Below are 26,164 nucleotides of genomic sequence, written 5' to 3' on the forward strand. Positions count from 1 at the left end.
TTTTTTTAGTTTAGTTCATTTATTATGCACCCCATACCCATCTTGTGGGCGGTAGTGGAAAGGGTTACAGAGGCACATAATGGGCTCAGGGACTGAACCCCACAATTCATTTAGCTAAGCAAGTTACAATCTTGATGAGCTAGTTACAAAATTCAATATAAGTCATCACATCAACAATGGGTTCGAGATCGACCTCAAGTACAGGTTCTAAATTAAGCAACTGACATATGTGGAGAGCTAGTGTCAAAATTTATATGTTTGTCCTGCACACCGCCCCCCATCCAGTGGGCAGCGGTGGATAGGTTACAATCACTTAGTTACTACCTACAGTTAGCAAACTGGGGATATTTGGCTAAAATTTCTGGTAGCAGATCATTTTGAATGAAATATTGACACATCGCTGGAACATTGGTTATAGAATTGTCTCTAAATTCACGTATCATTTTTCTTTTTTCTATCTTTTGTCTCTAAATTCACGTATCTTCACGTATCTACCCAAGACTTTCCAATCTATTTGACCCAAAAAATTTCTTAGGCTATTGAAATCAGCTTTTTGAAAATCAGGCACTTTAACAGAATTTTCTCCTACAGATCTATTCCATTGAATGCTAAATCTGATTTCTTTATGATCACTGTTCCCTAGCTAACTCCCTATTTCGATGTCATTAATTTGTTTCCCTGTTAGTTAACACTAAATCTAAAATATTATTTTAGATTTATTCTAAGCGTTAGTTCCTTAATGTGTTGGCTAAGAAAGCAATCGTTAATTAATTCTAGATAATCTTCTGCATCATTATTCTCTGTTCTGTTAGACCAATTTCACTAAAATTAAAGTCACCCATGACTGCTAAACCTAGATATTCTAGATATTTCATCCCGTAGATGCTTTGCTTTCATCCTGTCTAAGTTTGGTGGCCTGTATATAACTCCTATTATAAGAGTATTTGTTTTTTCGTTTAATTCTATCCAAATAGTTTCTGTGTGTGGCTCAGTTTTGATTCCGTGTTTGAGACAACATTACAAATTGTTATGATAGTACGGCGACCAAAACTGAACTGCATAATCTAAATGGGGCCTAACAAGAGCAAGATATAGCTGAAGAACCACACCAGGTGTCTTGTTACTAATGCTGCGATTAATAAATCCCAGTGTCCTATTTGCCTTATTATGAACATTCATGCATTGATCCTTTTGTTTTAAATTCTTACTAATCATAACTCCCAGATCCCTTTCGCAATCTCAACACCATCTAGCTCGTATCTTGTAACTCTATCATCATTACCTAGCCTCAAAACTTTTCATTTATCAGCATTAAACTGCATCTGCCAGACTTTTGACCATTTTAAAACCCTATTTAGATCAACTTGAAGTGATACCGAGTCTTCTTTCGTGTTGATTTCCCTACCGATTTTTGTATCATCTGCAAATTTGCAGATGTTTCTACTCAAACCTGAATCTAAATCATTTATATATATTAAGAACATAAGAACAAAGGCAACTGCAGAAGGCCTATTGGCCCATACGAGGCAGCTCCTATTTATAACCACCCAATCCCACTCATATACATGTCCAACCCATGCTTGAAACAATCGAGGGACCCCACCTCCACAATGTTACGCGGGAATTGGTTCCACAAATCAACAACCCTGTTACTGAACCAGTATTTACCCAAGTCTTTCCTAAATCTAAACTTATCCAATTTATACCCATTGTTTCGTGTTCTGTCTTGTGTTGATACTTTTAATACCCTATTAATATCCCCTTTGTTATGTCCATTCACCCACTTGTAAACCTCTATCATGTCATCCCTAACTCTTCGCCATTCCAGTGAATGCAACTTAAACTTTATTAATCTTTCTTCATATGAAAGATTTCTAATTTGGGGAATTAACTTAGTCATCCTACACTGGACAAGTTCAAGTGAATTTATATCCATTCTATAATATGGCGACCAAAACTGAACTGCATAATCTAAATGGGGCCTAACCAGAGCAAGATATAGCTGAAGAACCACACCAGGTGTCTTGTTACTAACGCTTCGATTAATAAATCCCAGTGTCCTATTCGCCTTATTATGAACATTGATGCATTGATCCTTTTGTTTTACATTCTTACTAATCATAACTCCCAGATCCCTTTCGCAATCCGACTTCGCAATCTCAACACCATCTAGCTCGTATCTTGTAACTCTATCATCATTACCTAGCCTCAGAACTTTACATTTATTAGCATTAAACTGCATTTGCGAATTCTTTGACCATTTCAAAACCCTATTTAGATCAACTTGAAGTGATCTAGTGATGAAGTGAAGTGAGTCTTCTTCCGTGTTAATTTCCCTGCCGATTTTTGTATCATCGGCAAATTTGCAGATGTTGCTACTCAAACCTGAATCTAAATCATTTATATATATTATAAACAACAGAGGTCCTAGAACAGAGCCCTGAGGCACTCCACTTACAACATTTTCCCACTCTGACTTAACCCCATTTATACTAACTCTCTGTTTGGAATATCCCTTTGGAATAACCATGCCCTAATCCAACTTAATATAGCACCTCCAATACCATGAGCCTCTATTTTTTTAATCAGTCTTTCATGTGGCACCGTATCAAAAGCTTTGCTAAAGTCCAGGTACACAACATCACAATCCTTACCACTATCAACTGCCTCAACAATGCTGGAATAAAAAGATAGCAAATTTGTTAAACATGAACGGCCATTTGTAAAACCATGTTGTGACTCGTTTATTAATTTGTGTTTTTCAAGATGAAGACAAATTTTATTTACAATTATCGATTCAAGTAACTTTCCCACAATAGACGTTAGGCTAATTGGTCGATAGTTTGACGCAAGTGATTAGCAACTTTCCATAACTCTGGCACTCTGCCTGACTCTATTGACTTATTAAATATGGTAGACAGTGGGTCGCAAAGATCCTCTTGCATTCTTTAAGCACTCTTTCTAAAGTGCTTAAAGTTTCTTTCACCCTATGCCCCTGTTACCTAGCAGTAAAATAGGTACCTGGGTGTTAGTCAGCTGTTACCGGCTGCTTCATGGGGGTGGAGGCCTGGTCGAGGACCGGGGCCGCGGGGACACTAAAAGTCCCGAAATCATCTCAAGATAACCTCCAGAAGATAACCCTGCCAAACACTTCATCCGGCCCTGGGGATTTGTTTGGTTTGAGTTTAACTATTTGTTTAATTACATCCTCCCTTGTAACTGCTAAACTAGTCAACCTGTCCTCGTCCCCACCCACATAGAATTGTTCGGCTGAAGGCATATTGTAAAGTTCCTCTTTTGTAAATACAGATATAAAATATTTATTAAATATACTACTCATCTCTTCATCACTATCTGTTATTTGACCTGTCTCAATTTTTAATGGACCTATCCTTTCCGGACCTATCTTTGCCCGGTATAACTGGCAAAAACCTTTAGGATTTGTCTTCGCTTGCTCTGCTATGCGATCTTCATAGTTTCTTTTTGCTTTCCTTATCTCTTTTTTAGTATTTCTAACCAGTTGTACGAATTCCTGCTCTAAACAGACTTCCCCATTCTTAATCCTTTTGCACCACGCTCTCTTTTTACCTATAAAGTTCTTCAGATTCTTTGTTATCCACTTTGGATTAGTTAGTATTCGATCTATTTAGTTGATATGGTATGCTACATTCCTGGGCTTTGCTTAGAATATTTTTAAATGGGTTATATTTTGAGTCCACATCGAAAACCCCTTTTACGTCACCTATCGCTGGGTTAACGTCTAGCTCCAATACCGGCCCACAGCCCATACCCAAGACTTTCCAATCTATTTGACCCAAAAATTTCTTAGGCTATTGAAATCAGCTTTTTGAAAATCAGGCACTTTAACAGAATTTTCTCCTACAGATCTATTCCATTGAATGCTAAATCTGATTTCTTTATGATCACTGTTCCCTAGCTAACTCCCTATTTCGATGTCATTAATTTGTTTCCCTGTTAGTTAACACTAAATCTAAAATATTATTTTAGATTTATTCTAAGCGTTGGTTCCTTAATGTGTTGGCTAAGAAAGCAATCGTTAATTAATTCTAGATAATCTTCTGCATCATTATTCTCTGTTCTGTTAGACCAATTTCACTAAAATTAAAGTCACCCATGACTGCTAAACCTAGATATTCTAGATATTTCATCCCGTAGATGCTTTGCTTTCATCCTGTCTAAGTTTGGTGGCCTGTATATAACTCCTATTATAAGAGTATTTGTTTTTTCGTTTAATTCTATCCAAATAGTTTCTGTGTGTGGCTCAGTTTTGATTCCGTGTTTGAGACAACATTACAAATTTTACCTAACATATATGGCTACCCCGCTCCTCGTCTAATATATCTGTCTGTGTGAAATAGTTTAAATCCATTTATTTGATATTCAGCTAACAGTTATCTATTTTTTACATTCATCCACGTTTCGGTATATGCAATAATATTTATCTATCTATAACAATATCTATAGATGCAACCCATCCCGTTCTAACCACAACGGTGTGAATACTTCACCCACGTACCACAAATGGAAATAATCGTCAACAGAACCTAAACACCTAACCAATGACTAAATATGCACAATATGCTAACATATATTAATAGTAATTTACATTTGAGAAAATTCCTGTATTAAATGAATATTATGTTAACATATATGAATGCGTCTTTGGGGTCGACCACTTAGTGGAATGGACTTGATCTGAGGATGGGTTATCATAAAAATTCAAACATCTTTCTCGTTGAAGGAAATATACTAAACTTATAGAACAGTTTGAACTCACTTTATTTAAGAATTAAAATATTGTACATCATCCGTAATGGGTTAAAATTCCTTTTCTAATTCTGATACAATTAGGTAATTAATGCTTATTGTTACAAAAAAACATTCATCAAATAATTAGTTTTTAGCCAAAATTTACGAGTAAGAAGCTTCAGTGTCTTTAGAAACCTTTGAAGATCTAAGGTAATTCACACACTTCGCAAAAGTTTTCTTGCTTGCCCTGCCATTCCACGAAGATTCTGCCACTAGTTGTGCCGCTGGTGTCACCATTGACACCAGCAATGCCACCATTGGTGACATTACCAATGGTGGCAGTGGTACTGTCCCTGCAACTATCTCCGTTCCATCCGTTGAAGATTCTGTCACCAGTTGTGTCACAGCTGCTGCTACAACCGTTGGAGTTCTCTTCGCCACTTTCCGTGTTGACCTCAACGCTGCCAAAATCTTCACTATCAAGGTTACGACCGACATTGTTCCTCCAGGCAAGAATGTCAGCTTTGAGGTGTGGTAGGCTACTGTAGGAGCCGTCGTCCAGAGGGCACCGTGTGAAGGGGTCGGAGGGAGACTCCAGCAGCAGATGGATCAGCGTCGACTCGTCCACCACCATCTTGGACGAATGCAGCAGCATCGGCGCCTCCATCACTGCCAGGGTTATGCTGTCCATGAACTTCTCCGGGCATTCCTCCGTCGACTCCTCACATAGAGTTGGAAAGTATTGGAAGGAAAAGCCTGAACTGTTGAGGGAAGACAATAGCTGGGCGTGGTCAACTCTCAGAACTCTCCAAATTAACCTAAACTGTTTTTGCGAGGAAATGTTTTTGAAAATTTTACTTAATCCAGCGGTAATTGAGAAGTAGGTGGCGGAATCGACAATTTGGGGCCTGGATCTTAGAGCAACTACGGATGATGTTATAGTGACAAGAGCGGAAGCTGCAACCTGAGCCAGACCAGGACACTGGAAAGCCATCATAGTAGGTGGCCAGACTACCAATAATATAAAGATGTCACAGATGCATTTAAATATAAGAGCAGATGAAGACAAATCAAGAGAGCTGGCACGGTTCATCTCTACTGTCGCCTTTGCATTTTGGGCCGACAGCCTAATAATGCTGTTGAAGAAGATCACTTCTGGTCCAATCTTCAGACTCTTGACCTGGTCCACGGCAGCTGCAATAACAGCAACTAGATAACCATTCTTGTGAAGATTATACAACACCTTGATAAGGAAGTAAAAGAATTTCATTTGTGAGTAACCGCCCGTAAGATGGTCCAGCTGCATGCACGCACTTGCAGACACCAACCCTGCAGCTGCTTGCGTGCCTATGGTAGCGTCCTGAAGGTACGTCTCAGGCCACATACCAATGAAGCGAAGCATTTCCATACGCAGGTACTTGTTTGGGCACAAAATGGGGTCGGTGAACATCCTGAGTATCCAGGACTTTACGCACGTACACTTTAGTATGTCGAAATCCAGAATTTGTCCAGGGCTCCAGTGTTTGGCCAGGTCTACCACATACCAAAGGACGTTCTCCCATTCTCCAGTCATCATGACAGAAGCCGTTTCCATACGTTTAGCTAGAACGTTAGCCAGATACATACTGAGATGAACCTTTTCTGTGGCTAATTGTTGTAGATTTTCAATTTTAATATTGAGCATTTCTTCTGTTAACTTCGCTATTCGTAAAAGATGAACAGCACAGATTCTCGGGAATAACCTCCGCGCACAGGCTGGGAAGTATTCACTCACAGTGTATAAATGTGAATCCATTATCACACCAAGAAAATGTAGTCACGATGCAACAGAGAAGACGGTGGGAGACCAATGACACTCGTGAACTTCGGAATGCAAGTGGACAATTTACAATAACAGTTGGCCTTATATTCTCGAGCTCCATGTGACTGAGGTGAGTCACATGAACCCCAGGTGAGGCGAGTCTTCTGCTCTCACTGATTTATGAACATTGAACTGCAGAAGGCCTATTGGCCCATAGGCGGCAGCTCCTATCTATAACCACCCAATCCCACTCATATACATGTCCAACCCGCGCTTGAAACAATCGAGGGACCCCACCTCCACAACGTTATGCGGTAAGTCAAGTCTTACCCAAGTCTTTCCTAAATCTAAACTTATCCAATTTATACCAATTATTTCGTGTTCTGTATTGAGTTGATACTTTTAAAATCCCCTTTGTTATGTCCATTCACTCACTTGTAAACCTCTATCATGTCACCCCTAACTCTTCGCCTTTCCAGTGAATGCAATTTAAGCTTTGTTAATCTTTCTTCATATGAAAGACTTCTAATTTGGGGAATTAACTTTGTCATCCTTCGCTGGACACGTTCAAGTGAATTTATATCCATTCTATAGTACGGTGACCAAAACTGAACTGCATAATCTAAATGGGGCCTAACCAGAGCAAGATATAGATGAAGAACCACACCAGGTGTCAAAACCCTATTTAGATCAACTTGAAGTGATCTAGTGATGAAGTGAAGTGAGTCTTCTTCCGTGTTAATTTCCCTGCCGATTTTTGTATCATCGGCAAATTTGCAGATGTTGCTACTCAAACCTGAATCTAAATCATTTATATATATTATAAACAACAGAGGTCCTAGAACAGAGCCCTGAGGCACTCCACTTACAACATTTTCCCACTCTGACTTAACCCCATTTATACTAACTCTCTGTTTGGAATATCCCTTTGGAATAACCATGCCCTAATCCAACTTAATATAGCACCTCCAATACCATGAGCCTCTATTTTTTTTAATCAGTCTTTCATGTGGCACCGTATCAAAAGCTTTGCTAAAGTCAAGGTACACAACATCACAATCCTTACCACTATCAACTGCCTCAACAATGCTGGAATAAAAAGATAGCAAATTTGTTAAACATGAACGGCCATTTGTAAAACCATGTTGTGACTCGTTTATTAATTTGTGTTTTTCAAGATGAAGACGAATTTTATTTACAATTATCGATTCAAGTAACTTTCCCACAATAGACGTTAGGCTAATTGGTCGATAGTTTGACGCAAGTGATTAGCAACTTTCCATAACTCTGGCACTCTGCCTGACTCTATTGACTTATTAAATATGGTAGACAGTGGGTCGCAAAGATCCTCTTGCATTCTTTAAGCACTCTTTTTAAAGTGCTTAAAGTTTCTTTCACCCTATGCCCCTGTTACCTAGCAGTAAAATAGGTACCTGGGTGTTAGTCAGCTGTTACCAGCTGCTTCATGGGGGTGGAGGCCTGGTCGAGGACCGGGCCGCGGGGACACTAAAAGTCCCGAAATCATCTCAAGATAACCTCCAGAAGATAACCCTGCCAAACACTTCATCCGGCCCTGGGGATTTGTTTGGTTTGAGTTTAACTATTTGTTTAATTACATCCTCCCTTGTAACTGCTAAACTAGTCAACCTGTCCTCGTCCCCACCCACATAGAATTGTTCGGCTGAAGGCATATTGTTAAGTTCCTCTTTTGTAAATACAGATATAAAATATTTATTAAATATACTACTCATCTCTTCATCACTATCTGTTATTTGACCTGTCTCAATTTTTAATGGACCTATCCTTTCCGGACCTATCTTTGCCCGGTATAACTGGCAAAAACCTTTAGGATTTGTCTTCGCTTGCTCTGCTATGCGATCTTCATAGTTTCTTTTTGCTTTCCTTATCTCTTTTTTAGTATTTCTAACCAGTTGTACGAATTCCTGCTCGAAACAGACTTCCCCATTCTTAATCCTTTTGCACCACGCTCTCTTTTTACCTATAAAGTTCTTCAGATTCTTTGTTATCCACTTTGGATTAGTTAGTATTCGATCTATTTAGTTGATATGGTATGCTACATTCCTGGGCTTTGCTTAGAATATTTTTAAATGGGTTATATTTTGAGTCCACATCGAAAACCCCTTTTACGTCACCTATCGCTGGGTTAACGTCTAGCTCCAATACCGGCCCACAGCCCATACCCAAGACTTTCCAATCTATTTGACCCAAAAAATTTCTTAGGCTATTGAAATCAGCTTTTTGAAAATCAGGCACTTTAACAGAATTTTCTCCTACAGATCTATTCCATTGAATGCTAAATCTGATTTCTTTATGATCACTGTTCCCTAGCTAACTCCCTATTTCGATGTCATTAATTTGTTTCCCTGTTAGTTAACACTAAATCTAAAATATTATTTTAGATTTATTCTAAGCGTTGGTTCCTTAATGTGTTGGCTAAGAAAGCAATCGTTAATTAATTCTAGATAATCTTCTGCATCATTATTCTCTGTTCTGTTAGACCAATTTCACTAAAATTAAAGTCACCCATGACTGCTAAACCTAGATATTCTAGATATTTCATCCCGTAGATGCTTTGCTTTCATCCTGTCTAAGTTTGGTGGCCTGTATATAACTCCTATTATAAGAGTATTTGTTTTTTCGTTTAATTCTATCCAAATAGTTTCTGTGTGTGGCTCAGTTTTGATTCCGTGTTTGAGACAACATTACAAATTTTACCTAACATATATGGCTACCCCGCTCCTCGTCTAATATATCTGTCTGTGTGAAATAGTTTAAATCCATTTATTTGATATTCAGCTAACAGTTATCTATTTTTTACATTCATCCACGTTTCGGTATATGCAATAATATTTATCTATCTATAACAATATCTATAGATGCAACCCATCCCGTTCTAACCACAACGGTGTGAATACTTCACCCACGTACCACAAATGGAAATAATCGTCAACAGAACCTAAACACCTAACCAATGACTAAATATGCACAATATGCTAACATATATTAATAGTAATTTACATTTGAGAAAATTCCTGTATTAAATGAATATTATGTTAACATATATGAATGCGTCTTTGGGGTCGACCACTTAGTGGAATGGACTTGATCTGAGGATGGGTTATCATAAAAATTCAAACATCTTTCTCGTTGAAGGAAATATACTAAACTTATAGAACAGTTTGAACTCACTTTATTTAAGAATTAAAATATTGTACATCATCCGTAATGGGTTAAAATTCCTTTTCTAATTCTGCTACAATTAGGTAATTAATGCTTATTGTTACAAAAAAACATTCATCAAATAATTAGTTTTTAGCCAAAATTTACGAGTAAGAAGCTTCAGTGTCTTTAGAAACCTTTGAAGATCTAAGGTAATTCACACACTTCGCAAAAGTTTTCTTGCTTGCCCTGCCATTCCACGAAGATTCTGCCACTAGTTGTGCCGCTGGTGTCACCATTGACACCAGCAATGCCACCATTGGTGGCAGTGGTACTGTCCCTGCAAGTATCTCCCTTCCATCCGTTGAAGATTCTGTCACCAGTTGTGTCACAGCTGCTGCTACAACCGTTGGAGTTCTCTTCGCCACTTTCCGTGTTGACCTCAACGCTGCCAAAATCTTCACTATCAAGGTTACGACCGACATTGTTCCTCCAGGCAAGAATGTCAGCTTTGAGGTGTGGTAGGCTACTGTAGGAGCCGTCGTCCAGAGGGCACCGTGTGAAGGGGTCGGAGGGAGACTCCAGCAGCAGATGGATCAGCGTCGACTCGTCCACCACCATCTTGGACGAATGCAGCAGCATCGGCGCCTCCATCACTGCCAGGGTTATGCTGTCCATGAACTTCTCCGGGCATTCCTCCGTCGACTCCTCACATAGAGTTGGAAAGTATTGGAAGGAAAAGCCTGAACTGTTGAGGGAAGACAATAGCTGGGCGTGGTCAACTCTCAGAACTCTCCAAATTAACCTAAACTGTTTTTGCGAGGAAATGTTTTTGAAAATTTTACTTAATCCAGCGGTAATTGAGAAGTAGGTGGCGGAATCGACAATTTGGGGCCTGGATCTTAGAGCAACTACGGATGATGTTATAGTGACAAGAGCGGAAGCTGCAACCTGAGCCAGACCAGGACACTGGAAAGCCATCATAGTAGGTGGCCAGACTACCAATAATATAAAGATGTCACAGATGCATTTAAATATAAGAGCAGATGAAGACAAATCAAGAGAGCTGGCACGGTTCATCTCTACTGTCGCCTTTGCCTTTTGGGCCAACAGCCTAATAATGCTGTTGAAGAAGATCACTTCTGGTCCAATCTTCAGACTCTTGACCTGGTCCACGGCAGCTGCAGTAACAGCAACTAGATAACCATTCTTGTGAAGATTATACAACACCTTGATAAGGAAGTAAAAGAATTTCATTTGTGAGTAACCGCCCGTAAGATGGTCCAGCTGCATGCACGCACTTGCAGACACCAACCCTGCAGCTGCTTGCGTGCCTATGGTAGCGTCCTGAAGGTACGTCTCAGGCCACATACCAATGAAGCGAAGCATTTCCATACGCAGGTACTTGTTTGGGCACAAAATGGGGTCGGTGAACATCCTGAGTATCCAGGACTTTACGCACGTACACTTTAGTATGTCGAAATCCAGAATTTGTCCAGGGCTCCAGTGTTTGGCCAGGTCTACCACATACCAAAGGACGTTCTCCCATTCTCCAGTCATCATGACAGAAGCCGTTTCCATACGTTTAGCTAGAACGTTAGCCAGATACATACTGAGATGAACCTTTTCTGTGGCTAATTGTTGTAGATTTTCAATTTTAATATTGAGCATTTCTTCTGTTAACTTCGCTATTCGTAAAAGATGAACAGCACAGATTCTCGGGAATAACCTCCGCGCACAGGCTGGGAAGTATTCACTCACAGTGTATAAATGTGAATCCATTATCACACCAAGAAAATGTAGTCACGATGCAACAGAGAAGACGGTGGGAGACCAATGACACTCGTGAACTTCGGAATGCAAGTGGACAATTTACAATAACAGTTGGCCTTATATTCTCGAGCTCCATGTGACTGAGGTGAGTCACATGAACTCCAGGTGAGGCGAGTCTTCTGCTCTCACTGATTTATGAACATTGAACTGCAGAAGGCCTATTGGCCCATAGGCGGCAGCTCCTATCTATAACCACCCAATCCCACTCATATACATGTCCAACCCGCGCTTGAAACAATCGAGGGACCCCACCTCCACAACGTTATGCGGTAAGTCAAGTCTTACCCAAGTCTTTCCTAAATCTAAACTTATCCAATTTATACCAATTATTTCGTGTTCTGTATTGAGTTGATACTTTTAAAATCCCCTTTGTTATGTCCATTCACTCACTTGTAAACCTCTATCATGTCACCCCTAACTCTTCGCCTTTCCAGTGAATGCAATTTAAGCTTTGTTAATCTTTCTTCATATGAAAGACTTCTAATTTGGGGAATTAACTTTGTCATCCTTCGCTGGACACGTTCAAGTGAATTTATATCCATTCTATAGTACGGCGACCAAAACTGAACTGCATAATCTAAATGGGGCCTAACCAGAGCAAGATATAGCTGAAGAACCACACCAGGTGTCAAAACCCTATTTAGATCAACTTGAAGTGATCTAGTGATGAAGTGAAGTGAGTCTTCTTCCGTGTTAATTTCCCTGCCGATTTTTGTATCATCGGCAAATTTGCAGATGTTGCTACTCAAACCTGAATCTAAATCATTTATATATATTATAAACAACAGAGGTCCTAGAACAGAGCCCTGAGGCACTCCACTTACAACATTTTCCCACTCTGACTTAACCCCATTTATACTAACTCTCTGTTTGGAATATCCCTTTGGAATAACCATGCCCTAATCCAACTTAATATAGCACCTCCAATACCATGAGCCTCTATTTTTTTAATCAGTCTTTCATGTGGCACCGTATCAAAAGCTTTGCTAAAGTCCAGGTACACAACATCACAATCCTTACCACTATCAACTGCCTCAACAATGCTGGAATAAAAAGATAGCAAATTTGTTAAACATGAACGGCCATTTGTAAAACCATGTTGTGACTCGTTTATTAATTTGTGTTTTTCAAGATGAAGACGAATTTTATTTACAATTATCGATTCAAGTAACTTTCCCACAATAGACGTTAGGCTAATTGGTCGATAGTTTGACGCAAGTGATTAGCAACTTTCCATAACTCTGGCACTCTGCCTGACTCTATTGACTTATTAAATATGGTAGACAGTGGGTCGCAAAGATCCTCTTGCATTCTTTAAGCACTCTTTCTAAAGTGCTTAAAGTTTCTTTCACCCTATGCCCCTGTTACCTAGCAGTAAAATAGGTACCTGGGTGTTAGTCAGCTGTTACCGGCTGCTTCATGGGGGTGGAGGCCTGGTCGAGGACCGGGCCGCGGGGACACTAAAAGTCCCGAAATCATCTCAAGATAACCTCCAGAAGATAACCCTGCCAAACACTTCATCCGGCCCTGGGGATTTGTTTGGTTTGAGTTTAACTATTTGTTTAATTACATCCTCCCTTGTAACTGCTAAACTAGTCAACCTGTCCTCGTCCCCACCCACATAGAATTGTTCGGCTGAAGGCATATTGTTAAGTTCCTCTTTTGTAAATACAGATATAAAATATTTATTAAATATACTACTCATCTCTTCATCACTATCTGTTATTTGACCTGTCTCAATTTTTAATGGACCTATCCTTTCCGGACCTATCTTTGCCCGGTATAACTGGCAAAAACCTTTAGGATTTGTCTTCGCTTGCTCTGCTATGCGATCTTCATAGTTTCTTTTTGCTTTCCTTATCTCTTTTTTAGTATTTCTAACCAGTTGTACGAATTCCTGCTCGAAACAGACTTCCCCATTCTTAATCCTTTTGCACCACGCTCTCTTTTTACCTATAAGGTTCTTCAGATTCTTTGTTATCCACTTTGGATTAGTTAGTATTCGATCTATTTAGTTGATATGGTATGCTACATTCCTGGGCTTTGCTTAGAATATTTTTAAATGGGTTATATTTTGAGTCCACATCGAAAACCCCTTTTACGTCACCTATCGCTGGGTTAACGTCTAGCTCCAATACCGGCCCACAGCCCATACCCAAGACTTTCCAATCTATTTGACCCAAAAATTTCTTAGGCTATTGAAATCAGCTTTTTGAAAATCAGGCACTTTAACAGAATTTTCTCCTACAGATCTATTCCATTGAATGCTAAATCTGATTTCTTTATGATCACTGTTGCCTAGCTAACTCCCTATTTCGATGTCATTAATTTGTTTCCCTGTTAGTTAACACTAAATCTAAAATATTATTTTAGATTTATTCTAAGCGTTGGTTCCTTAATGTGTTGGCTAAGAAAGCAATCGTTAATTAATTCTAGATAATCTTCTGCATCATTATTCTCTGTTCTGTTAGACCAATTTCACTAAAATTAAAGTCACCCATGACTGCTAAACCTAGATATTCTAGATATTTCATCCCGTAGATGCTTTGCTTTCATCCTGTCTAAGTTTGGTGGCCTGTATATAACTCCTATTATAAGAGTATTTGTTTTTTCGTTTAATTCTATCCAAATAGTTTCTGTGTGTGGCTCAGTTTTGATTCCGTGTTTGAGACAACATTACAAATTTTACCTAACATATATGGCTACCCCGCTCCTCGTCTAATATATCTGTCTGTGTGAAATAGTTTAAATCCATTTATTTGATATTCAGCTAACAGTTATCTATTTTTTACATTCATCCACGTTTCGGTATATGCAATAATATTTATCTATCTATAACAATATCTATAGATGCAACCCATCCCGTTCTAACCACAACGGTGTGAATACTTCACCCACGTACCACAAATGGAAATAATCGTCAACAGAACCTAAACACCTAACCAATGACTAAATATGCACAATATGCTAACATATATTAATAGTAATTTACATTTGAGAAAATTCCTGTATTAAATGAATATTATGTTAACATATATGAATGCGTCTTTGGGGTCGACCACTTAGTGGAATGGACTTGATCTGAGGATGGGTTATCATAAAAATTCAAACATCTTTCTCGTTGAAGGAAATATACTAAACTTATAGAACAGTTTGAACTCACTTTATTTAAGAATTAAAATATTGTACATCATCCGTAATGGGTTAAAATTCCTTTTCTAATTCTGCTACAATTAGGTAATTAATGCTTATTGTTACAAAAAAACATTCACCAAATAATTAGTTTTTAGCCAAAATTTACGAGTAAGAAGCTTCAGTGTCTTTAGAAACCTTTGAAGATCTAAGGTAATTCACACACTTCGCAAAAGTTTTCTTGCTTGCCCTGCCATTCCACGAAGATTCTGCCACTAGTTGTGCCGCTGGTGTCACCATTGACACCAGCAATGCCACCATTGGTGACATTACCAATGGTGGCAGTGGTACTGTCCCTGCAACTATCTCCGTTCCATCCGTTGAAGATTCTGTCACCAGTTGTGTCACAGCTGCTGCTACAACCGTTGGAGTTCTCTTCGCCACTTTCCGTGTTGACCTCAACGCTGCCAAAATCTTCACTATCAAGGTTACGACCGACATTGTTCCTCCAGGCAAGAATGTCAGCTTTGAGGTGTGGTAGGCTACTGTAGGAGCCGTCGTCCAGAGGGCACCGTGTGAAGGGGTCGGAGGGAGACTCCAGCAGCAGATGGATCAGCGTCGACTCGTCCACCACCATCTTGGACGAATGCAGCAGCATCGGCGCCTCCATCACTGCCAGGGTTATGCTGTCCATGAACTTCTCCGGGCATTCCTCCGTCGACTCCTCACATAGAGTTGGAAAGTATTGGAAGGAAAAGCCTGAACTGTTGAGGGAAGACAATAGCTGGGCGTGGTCAACTCTCAGAACTCTCCAAATTAACCTAAACTGTTTTTGCGAGGAAATGTTTTTGAAAATTTTACTTAATCCAGCGGTAATTGAGAAGTAGGTGGCGGAATCGACAATTTGGGGCCTGGATCTTAGAGCAACTACGGATGATGTTATAGTGACAAGAGCGGAAGCTGCAACCTGAGCCAGACCAGGACACTGGAAAGCCATCATAGTAGGTGGCCAGACTACCAATAATATAAAGATGTCACAGATGCATTTAAATATAAGAGCAGATGAAGACAAATCAAGAGAGCTGGCACGGTTCATCTCTACTGTCGCCTTTGCCTTTTGGGCCAACAGCCTAATAATGCTGTTGAAGAAGATCACTTCTGGTCCAATCTTCAGACTCTTGACCTGGTCCACGGCAGCTGCAGTAACAGCAACTAGATAACCATTCTTGTGAAGATTATACAACACCTTGATAAGGAAGTAAAAGAATTTCATTTGTGAGTAACCGCCCGTAAGATGGTCCAGCTGCATGCACGCACTTGCAGACACCAACCCTGCAGCTGCTTGCGTGCCTATGGTAGCGTCCTGAAGGTACGTCTCAGGCCACATACCAATGAAGCGAAGCATTTCCATACGCAGGTACTTGTTTGGGCACAAAATGGGGTCGGTGAACATCCTGAGTATCCAGGACTTTACGCACGTACACTTTAGTATGTCGAAATCCAGAATTTGTCCAGGGCTCCAGTGTTTGGCCAGGTCTACCACATACCAAAGGACGTTCTCCCATTCTCCAGTCATCATGACAGAAGCCGTTTCCATACGTTTAGCTAGAACGTTAGCCAGATACATACTGAGATGAACCTTTTCTGTGGCTAATTGTTGTAGATTTTCAATTTTAATATTGAGCATTTCTTCTGTTAACTTCGCTATTCGTAAAAGATGAACAGCACAGATTCTCGGGAATAACCTCCGCGCACAGGCTGGGAAGTATTCACTCACAGTGTATAAATGTGAATCCATTATCACACCAAGAAAATGTAGTCACGATGCAACAGAGAAGACGGTGGGAGACCAATGACACTCGTGAACTTCGGAATGCAAGTGGACAATTTACAATAACAGTTGGCCTTATATTCTCGAGCTCCATGTGACTGAGGTGAGTCACATGAACTCCAGGTGAGGCGAGTCTTCTGCTCTCACTGATTTATGAACATTGAACTGCAGAAGGCCTATTGGCCCATAGGCGGCAGCTCCTATCTATAACCACCCAATCCCACTCATATACATGTCCAACCCGCGCTTGAAACAAACGAGGGACCCCACCTCCACAACGTTATGCGGTAAGTCAAGTCTTACCCAAGTCTTTCCTAAATCTAAACTTATCCAATTTATACCAATTATTTCGTGTTCTGTATTGAGTTGATACTTTTAAAATCCCCTTTGTTATGTCCATTCACTCACTTGTAAACCTCTATCATGTCACCCCTAACTCTTCGCCTTTCCAGTGAATGCAATTTAAGCTTTGTTAATCTTTCTTCATATGAAAGACTTCTAATTTGGGGAATTAACTTTGTCATCCTTCGCTGGACACGTTCAAGTGAATTTATATCCATTCTATAGTACGGCGACCAAAACTGAACTGCATAATCTAAATGGGGCCTAACCAGAGCAAGATATAGCTGAAGAACCACACCAGGTGTCTTGTTACTAATGCTGCGATTAATAAATCCCAGTGTCCTATTTGCCTTATTATGAACATTCATGCATTGATCCTTTTGTTTTAAATTCTTACTAATCATAACTCCCAGATCCCTTTCGCAATCTCAACACCATCTAGCTCGTATCTTGTAACTCTATCATCATTACCTAGCCTCAAAACTTTACATTTATCAGCATTAAACTGCATCTGCCAGACTTTTGACCATTTTAAAACCCTATTTAGATCAACTTGAAGTGATACCGAGTCTTCTTTCGTGTTGATTTCCCCACCGATTTTTGTATCATCTGCAAATTTGCAGATGTTTCTACTCAAACCTGAATCTAAATCATTTATATATATTAAGAACATAAGAACAAAGGCAACTGCAGAAGGCCTATTGGCCCATACGAGGCAGCTCCTATTTATAACCACCCAATCCCACTCATATACATGTCCAACCCATGCTTGAAACAATCGAGGGACCCCACCTCCACAATGTTACGCGGGAATTGGTTCCACAAATCAACAACCCTGTTACTGAACCAGTATTTACCCAAGTCTTTCCTAAATCTAAACTTATCCAATTTATACCCATTGTTTCGTGTTCTGTCTTGTGTTGATACTTTTAATACCCTATTAATATCCCCTTTGTTATGTCCATTCACCCACTTGTAAACCTCTATCATGTCACCCCTAACTCTTCGCCTTTCCAGTGAATGCAACTTAAACTTTATTAATCTTTCTTCATATGAAAGATTTCTAATTTGGGGAATTAACTTAGTCATCCTACACTGGACAAATTCAAGTGAATTTATATCCATTCTATAATATGGCGACCAAAACTGAACTGCATAATCTAAATGGGGCCTAACCAGAGCAAGATATAGCTGAAGAACCACACCAGGTGTCTTGTTACTAACGCTTCGATTAATAAATCCCAGTGTCCTATTCGCCTTATTATGAACATTGATGCATTGATCCTTTTGTTTTACATTCTTACTAATCATAACTCCCAGATCCCTTTCGCAATCCGACTTCGCAATCTCAACACCATCTAGCTCGTATCTTGTAACTCTATCATCATTACCTAGCCTCAGAACTTTACATTTATTAGCATTAAACTGCATTTGCGAATTCTTTAACCATTTCAAAACCCTATTTAGATCAACTTGAAGTGATCTAGTGATGAAGTGAAGTGAGTCTTCTTCCGTGTTAATTTCCCTGCCGATTTTTGTATCATCGGCAAATTTGCAGATGTTGCTACTCAAACCTGAATCTAAATCATTTATATATATTATAAACAACAGAGGTCCTAGAACAGAGCCCTGAGGCACTCCACTTACAACATTTTCCCACTCTGACTTAACCCCATTTATACTAACTCTCTGTTTGGAATATCCCTTTGGAATAACCATGCCCTAATCCAACTTAATATAGCACCTCCAATACCATGAGCCTCTATTTTTTTTAATCAGTCTTTCATGTGGCACCGTATCAAAAGCTTTGCTAAAGTCAAGGTACACAACATCACAATCCTTACCACTATCAACTGCCTCAACAATGCTGGAATAAAAAGATAGCAAATTTGTTAAACATGAACGGCCATTTGTAAAACCATGTTGTGACTCGTTTATTAATTTGTGTTTTTCAAGATGAAGACGAATTTTATTTACAATTATCGATTCAAGTAACTTTCCCACAATAGACGTTAGGCTAATTGGTCGATAGTTTGACGCAAGTGATTAGCAACTTTCCATAACTCTGGCACTCTGCCTGACTCTATTGACTTATTAAATATGGTAGACAGTGGGTCGCAAAGATCCTCTTGCATTCTTTAAGCACTCTTTTTAAAGTGCTTAAAGTTTCTTTCACCCTATGCCCCTGTTACCTAGCAGTAAAATAGGTACCTGGGTGTTAGTCAGCTGTTACCGGCTGCTTCATGGGGGTGGAGGCCTGGTCGAGGACCGGGCCGCGGGGACACTAAAAGTCCCGAAATCATCTCAAGATAACCTCCAGAAGATAACCCTGCCAAACACTTCATCCGGCCCTGGGGATTTGTTTGGTTTGAGTTTAACTATTTGTTTAATTACATCCTCCCTTGTAACTGCTAAACTAGTCAACCTGTCCTCGTCCCCACCCACATAGAATTGTTCGGCTGAAGGCATATTGTTAAGTTCCTCTTTTGTAAATACAGATATAAAATATTTATTAAATATACTACTCATCTCTTCATCACTATCTGTTATTTGACCTGTCTCAATTTTTAATGGACCTATCCTTTCCGGACCTATCTTTGCCCGGTATAACTGGCAAAAACCTTTAGGATTTGTCTTCGCTTGCTCTGCTATGCGATCTTCATAGTTTCTTTTTGCTTTCCTTATCTCTTTTTTAGTATTTCTAACCAGTTGTACGAATTCCTGCTCTAAACAGACTTCCCCATTCTTAATCCTTTTGCACCACGCTCTCTTTTTACCTATAAGGTTCTTCAGATTCTTTGTTATCCACTTTGGATTAGTTAGTATTCGATCTATTTAGTTGATATGGTATGCTACATTCCTGGGCTTTGCTTAGAATATTTTTAAATGGGTTATATTTTGAGTCCACATCGAAAACCCCTTTTACGTCACCTATCGCTGGGTTAACGTCTAGCTCCAATACCGGCCCACAGCCCATACCCAAGACTTTCCAATCTATTTGACCCAAAAATTTCTTAGGCTATTGAAATCAGCTTTTTGAAAATCAGGCACTTTAACAGAATTTTCTCCTACAGATCTATTCCATTGAATGCTAAATCTGATTTCTTTATGATCACTGTTCCCTAGCTAACTCCCTATTTCGATGTCATTAATTTGTTTCCCTGTTAGTTAACACTAAATCTAAAATATTATTTTAGATTTATTCTAAGCGTTGGTTCCTTAATGTGTTGGCTAAGAAAGCAATCGTTAATTAATTCTAGATAATCTTCTGCATCATTATTCTCTGTTCTGTTAGACCAATTTCCCTAAAATTAAAGTCACCCATGACTGCTAAACCTAGATATTCTAGATATTTCATCCCGTAGATGCTTTGCTTTCATCCTGTCTAAGTTTGGTGGCCTGTATATAACTCCTATTATAAGAGTATTTGTTTTTTCGTTTAATTCTATCCAAATAGTTTCTGTGTGTGGCTCAGTTTTGATTCCGTGTTTGAGACAACATTACAAATTTTACCTAACATATATGGCTACCCCGCTCCTCGTCTAATATATCTGTCTGTGTGAAATAGTTTAAATCCATTTATTTGATATTCAGCTAACAGTTATCTATTTTTTACATTCATCCACGTTTCGGTATATGCAATAATATTTATCTATCTATAACAATATCTATAGATGCAACCCATCCCGTTCTAACCACAACGGTGTGAATACTTCACCCACGTACCACAAATGGAAATAATCGTCAACAGAACCTAAACACCTAACCAATGACTAAATATGCACAATATGCTAACATATATTAATAGTAATTTACATTTGAGAAAATTCCTGTATTAAATGAATATTATGTTAACATATATGAATGCGTCTTTGGGGTCGACCACTTAGTGGAATGGACTTGGCCCTGGGGATTTGTTTGGTTTGAGTTTAACTATTTGTTTAATTACATCCTCCCTTGTAACTGCTAAACTAGTCAACCTGTCCTCGTCCCCACCCACATAGAATTGTTCGGCTGAAGGCATATTGTTAAGTTCCTCTTTTGTAAATACAGATATAAAATATTTATTAAATATACTACTCATCTCTTCATCACTATCTGTTATTTGACCTGTCTCAATTTTTAATGGACCTATCCTTTCCGGACCTATCTTTGCCCGGTATAACTGGCAAAAACCTTTAGGATTTGTCTTCGCTTGCTCTGCTATGCGATCTTCATAGTTTCTTTTTGCTTTCCTTATCTCTTTTTTAGTATTTCTAACCAGTTGTACGAATTCCTGCTCTAAACAGACTTCCCCATTCTTAATCCTTTTGCACCACGCTCTCTTTTTACCTATAAGGTTCTTCAGATTCTTTGTTATCCACTTTGGATTAGTTAGTATTCGATCTATTTAGTTGATATGGTATGCTACATTCCTGGGCTTTGCTTAGAATATTTTTAAATGGGTTATATTTTGAGTCCACATCGAAAACCCCTTTTACGTCACCTATCGCTGGGTTAACGTCTAGCTCCAATACCGGCCCACAGCCCATACCCAAGACTTTCCAATCTATTTGACCCAAAAATTTCTTAGGCTATTGAAATCAGCTTTTTGAAAATCAGGCACTTTAACAGAATTTTCTCCTACAGATCTATTCCATTGAATGCTAAATCTGATTTCTTTATGATCACTGTTCCCTAGCTAACTCCCTATTTCGATGTCATTAATTTGTTTCCCTGTTAGTTAACACTAAATCTAAAATATTATTTTAGATTTATTCTAAGCGTTGGTTCCTTAATGTGTTGGCTAAGAAAGCAATCGTTAATTAATTCTAGATAATCTTCTGCATCATTATTCTCTGTTCTGTTAGACCAATTTCCCTAAAATTAAAGTCACCCATGACTGCTAAACCTAGATATTCTAGATATTTCATCCCGTAGATGCTTTGCTTTCATCCTGTCTAAGTTTGGTGGCCTGTATATAACTCCTATTATAAGAGTATTTGTTTTTTCGTTTAATTCTATCCAAATAGTTTCTGTGTGTGGCTCAGTTTTGATTCCGTGTTTGAGACAACATTACAAATTTTACCTAACATATATGGCTACCCCGCTCCTCGTCTAATATATCTGTCTGTGTGAAATAGTTTAAATCCATTTATTTGATATTCAGCTAACAGTTATCTATTTTTTACATTCATCCACGTTTCGGTATATGCAATAATATTTATCTATCTATAACAATATCTATAGATGCAACCCATCCCGTTCTAACCACAACGGTGTGAATACTTCACCCACGTACCACAAATGGAAATAATCGTCAACAGAACCTAAACACCTAACCAATGACTAAATATGCACAATATGCTAACATATATTAATAGTAATTTACATTTGAGAAAATTCCTGTATTAAATGAATATTATGTTAACATATATGAATGCGTCTTTGGGGTCGACCACTTAGTGGAATGGACTTGGCCCTGGGGATTTGTTTGGTTTGAGTTTAACTATTTGTTTAATTACATCCTCCCTTGTAACTGCTAAACTAGTCAACCTGTCCTCGTCCCCACCCACATAGAATTGTTCGGCTGAAGGCATATTGTTAAGTTCCTCTTTTGTAAATACAGATATAAAATATTTATTAAATATACTACTCATCTCTTCATCACTATCTGTTATTTGACCTGTCTCAATTTTTAATGGACCTATCCTTTCCGGACCTATCTTTGCCCGGTATAACTGGCAAAAACCTTTAGGATTTGTCTTCGCTTGCTCTGCTATGCGATCTTCATAGTTTCTTTTTGCTTTCCTTATCTCTTTTTTAGTATTTCTAACCAGTTGTACGAATTCCTGCTCTAAACAGACTTCCCCATTCTTAATCCTTTTGCACCACGCTCTCTTTTTACCTATAAGGTTCTTCAGATTCTTTGTTATCCACTTTGGATTAGTTAGTATTCGATCTATTTAGTTGATATGGTATGCTACATTCCTGGGCTTTGCTTAGAATATTTTTAAATGGGTTATATTTTGAGTCCACATCGAAAACCCCTTTTACGTCACCTATCGCTGGGTTAACGTCTAGCTCCAATACCGGCCCACAGCCCATACCCAAGACTTTCCAATCTATTTGACCCAAAAATTTCTTAGGCTATTGAAATCAGCTTTTTGAAAATCAGGCACTTTAACAGAATTTTCTCCTACAGATCTATTCCATTGAATGCTAAATCTGATTTCTTTATGATCACTGTTCCCTAGCTAACTCCCTATTTCGATGTCATTAATTTGTTTCCCTGTTAGTTAACACTAAATCTAAAATATTATTTTAGATTTATTCTAAGCGTTGGTTCCTTAATGTGTTGGCTAAGAAAGCAATCGTTAATTAATTCTAGATAATCTTCTGCATCATTATTCTCTGTTCTGTTAGACCAATTTCACTAAAATTAAAGTCACCCATGACTGCTAAACCTAGATATTCTAGATATTTCATCCCGTAGATGCTTTGCTTTCATCCTGTCTAAGTTTGGTGGCCTGTATATAACTCCTATTATAAGAGTATTTGTTTTTTCGTTTAATTCTATCCAAATAGTTTCTGTGTGTGGCTCAGTTTTGATTCCGTGTTTGAGACAACATTACAAATTTTACCTAACATATATGGCTACCCCGCTCCTCGTCTAATATATCTGTCTGTGTGAAATAGTTTAAATCCATTTATTTGATATTCAGCTAACAGTTATCTATTTTTTACATTCATCCACGTTTCGGTATATGCAATAATATTTATCTATCTATAACAATATCTATAGATGCAACCCATCCCGTTCTAACCACAACGGTGTGAATACTTCACCCACGTACCACAAATGGAAATAATCGTCAACAGAACCTAAACACCTAACCAATGACTAAATATGCACAATATGCTAACATATATTAATAGTAATTTACATTTGAGAAAATTCCTGTATTAAATGAATATTATGTTAACATATATGAATGCGTCTTTGGGGTCGACCACTTAGTGGAATGGACTTGATCTGAGGATGGGTTATCATAAAAATTCAAACATCTTTCTCGTTGAAGGAAATATACTAAACTTATAGAACAGTTTGAACTCACTTTATTTAAGAATTAAAATATTGTACATCATCCGTAATGGGTTAAAATTCCTTTTCTAATTCTGCTACAATTAGGTAATTAATGCTTATTGTTACAAAAAAACATTCATCAAATAATTAGTTTTTAGCCAAAATTTACGAGTAAGAAGCTTCAGTGTCTTTAGAAACCTTTGAAGATCTAAGGTAATTCACACACTTCGCAAAAGTTTTCTTGCTTGCCCTGCCATTCCACGAAGATTCTGCCACTAGTTGTGCCGCTGGTGTCACCATTGACACCAGCAATGCCACCATTGGTGACATTACCAATGGTGGCAGTGGTACTGTCCCTGCAACTATCTCCCTTCCATCCGTTGAAGATTCTGTCACCAGTTGTGTCACAGCTGCTGCTACAACCGTTGGAGTTCTCTTCGCCACTTTCCGTGTTGACCTCAACGCTGCCAAAATCTTCACTATCAAGGTTACGACCGACATTGTTCCTCCAGGCAAGAATGTCAGCTTTGAGGTGTGGTAGGCTACTGTAGGAGCCGTCGTCCAGAAGGCACCGTGTGAAGGGGTCGGAGGGAGACTCCAGCAGCAGATGGATCAGCGTCGACTCGTCCACCACCATCTTGGACGAATGCAGCAGCATCGGCGCCTCCATCACTGCCAGGGTTATGCTGTCCATGAACTTCTCCGGGCATTCCTCCGTCGACTCCTCACATAGAGTTGGAAAGTATTGGAAGGAAAAGCCTGAACTGTTGAGGGAAGACAATAGCTGGGCGTGGTCAACTCTCAGAACTCTCCAAATTAACCTAAACTGTTTTTGCGAGGAAATGTTTTTGAAAATTTTACTTAATCCAGCGGTAATTGAGAAGTAGGTGGCGGAATCGACAATTTGGGGCCTGGATCTTAGAGCAACTACGGATGATGTTATAGTGACAAGAGCGGAAGCTGCAACCTGAGCCAGACCAGGACACTGGAAAGCCATCATAGTAGGTGGCCAGACTACCAATAATATAAAGATGTCACAGATGCATTTAAATATAAGAGCAGATGAAGACAAATCAAGAGAGCTGGCACGGTTCATCTCTACTGTCGCCTTTGCCTTTTGGGCCAACAGCCTAATAATGCTGTTGAAGAAGATCACTTCTGGTCCAATCTTCAGACTCTTGACCTGGTCCACGGCAGCTGCAGTAACAGCAACTAGATAACCATTCTTGTGAAGATTATACAACACCTTGATAAGGAAGTAAAAGAATTTCATTTGTGAGTAACCGCCCGTAAGATGGTCCAGCTGCATGCACGCACTTGCAGACACCAACCCTGCAGCTGCTTGCGTGCCTATGGTAGCGTCCTGAAGGTACGTCTCAGGCCACATACCAATGAAGCGAAGCATTTCCATACGCAGGTACTTGTTTGGGCACAAAATGGGGTCGGTGAACATCCTGAGTATCCAGGACTTTACGCACGTACACTTTAGTATGTCGAAATCCAGAATTTGTCCAGGGCTCCAGTGTTTGGCCAGGTCTACCACATACCAAAGGACGTTCTCCCATTCTCCAGTCATCATGACAGAAGCCGTTTCCATACGTTTAGCTAGAACGTTAGCCAGATACATACTGAGATGAACCTTTTCTGTGGCTAATTGTTGTAGATTTTCAATTTTAATATTGAGCATTTCTTCTGTTAACTTCGCTATTCGTAAAAGATGAACAGCACAGATTCTCGGGAATAACCTCCGCGCACAGGCTGGGAAGTATTCACTCACAGTGTATAAATGTGAATCCATTATCACACCAAGAAAATGTAGTCACGATGCAACAGAGAAGACGGTGGGAGACCAATGACACTCGTGAACTTCGGAATGCAAGTGGACAATTTACAATAACAGTTGGCCTTATATTCTCGAGCTCCATGTGACTGAGGTGAGTCACATGAACCCCAGGTGAGGCGAGTCTTCTGCTCTCACTGATTTATGAACATTGAACTGCAGAAGGCCTATTGGCCCATAGGCGGCAGCTCCTATCTATAACCACCCAATCCCACTCATATACATGTCCAACCCGCGCTTGAAACAATCGAGGGACCCCACCTCCACAACGTTATGCTGTAAGTCAAGTCTTACCCAAGTCTTTCCTAAATCTAAACTTATCCAATTTATACCAATTATTTCGTGTTCTGTATTGAGTTGATACTTTTA

This window comes from Procambarus clarkii, chromosome 59 (genome assembly GCF_040958095.1).
Source record: "Procambarus clarkii isolate CNS0578487 chromosome 59, FALCON_Pclarkii_2.0, whole genome shotgun sequence".
Lineage (NCBI taxonomy): Eukaryota > Metazoa > Arthropoda > Malacostraca > Decapoda > Cambaridae > Procambarus > Procambarus clarkii.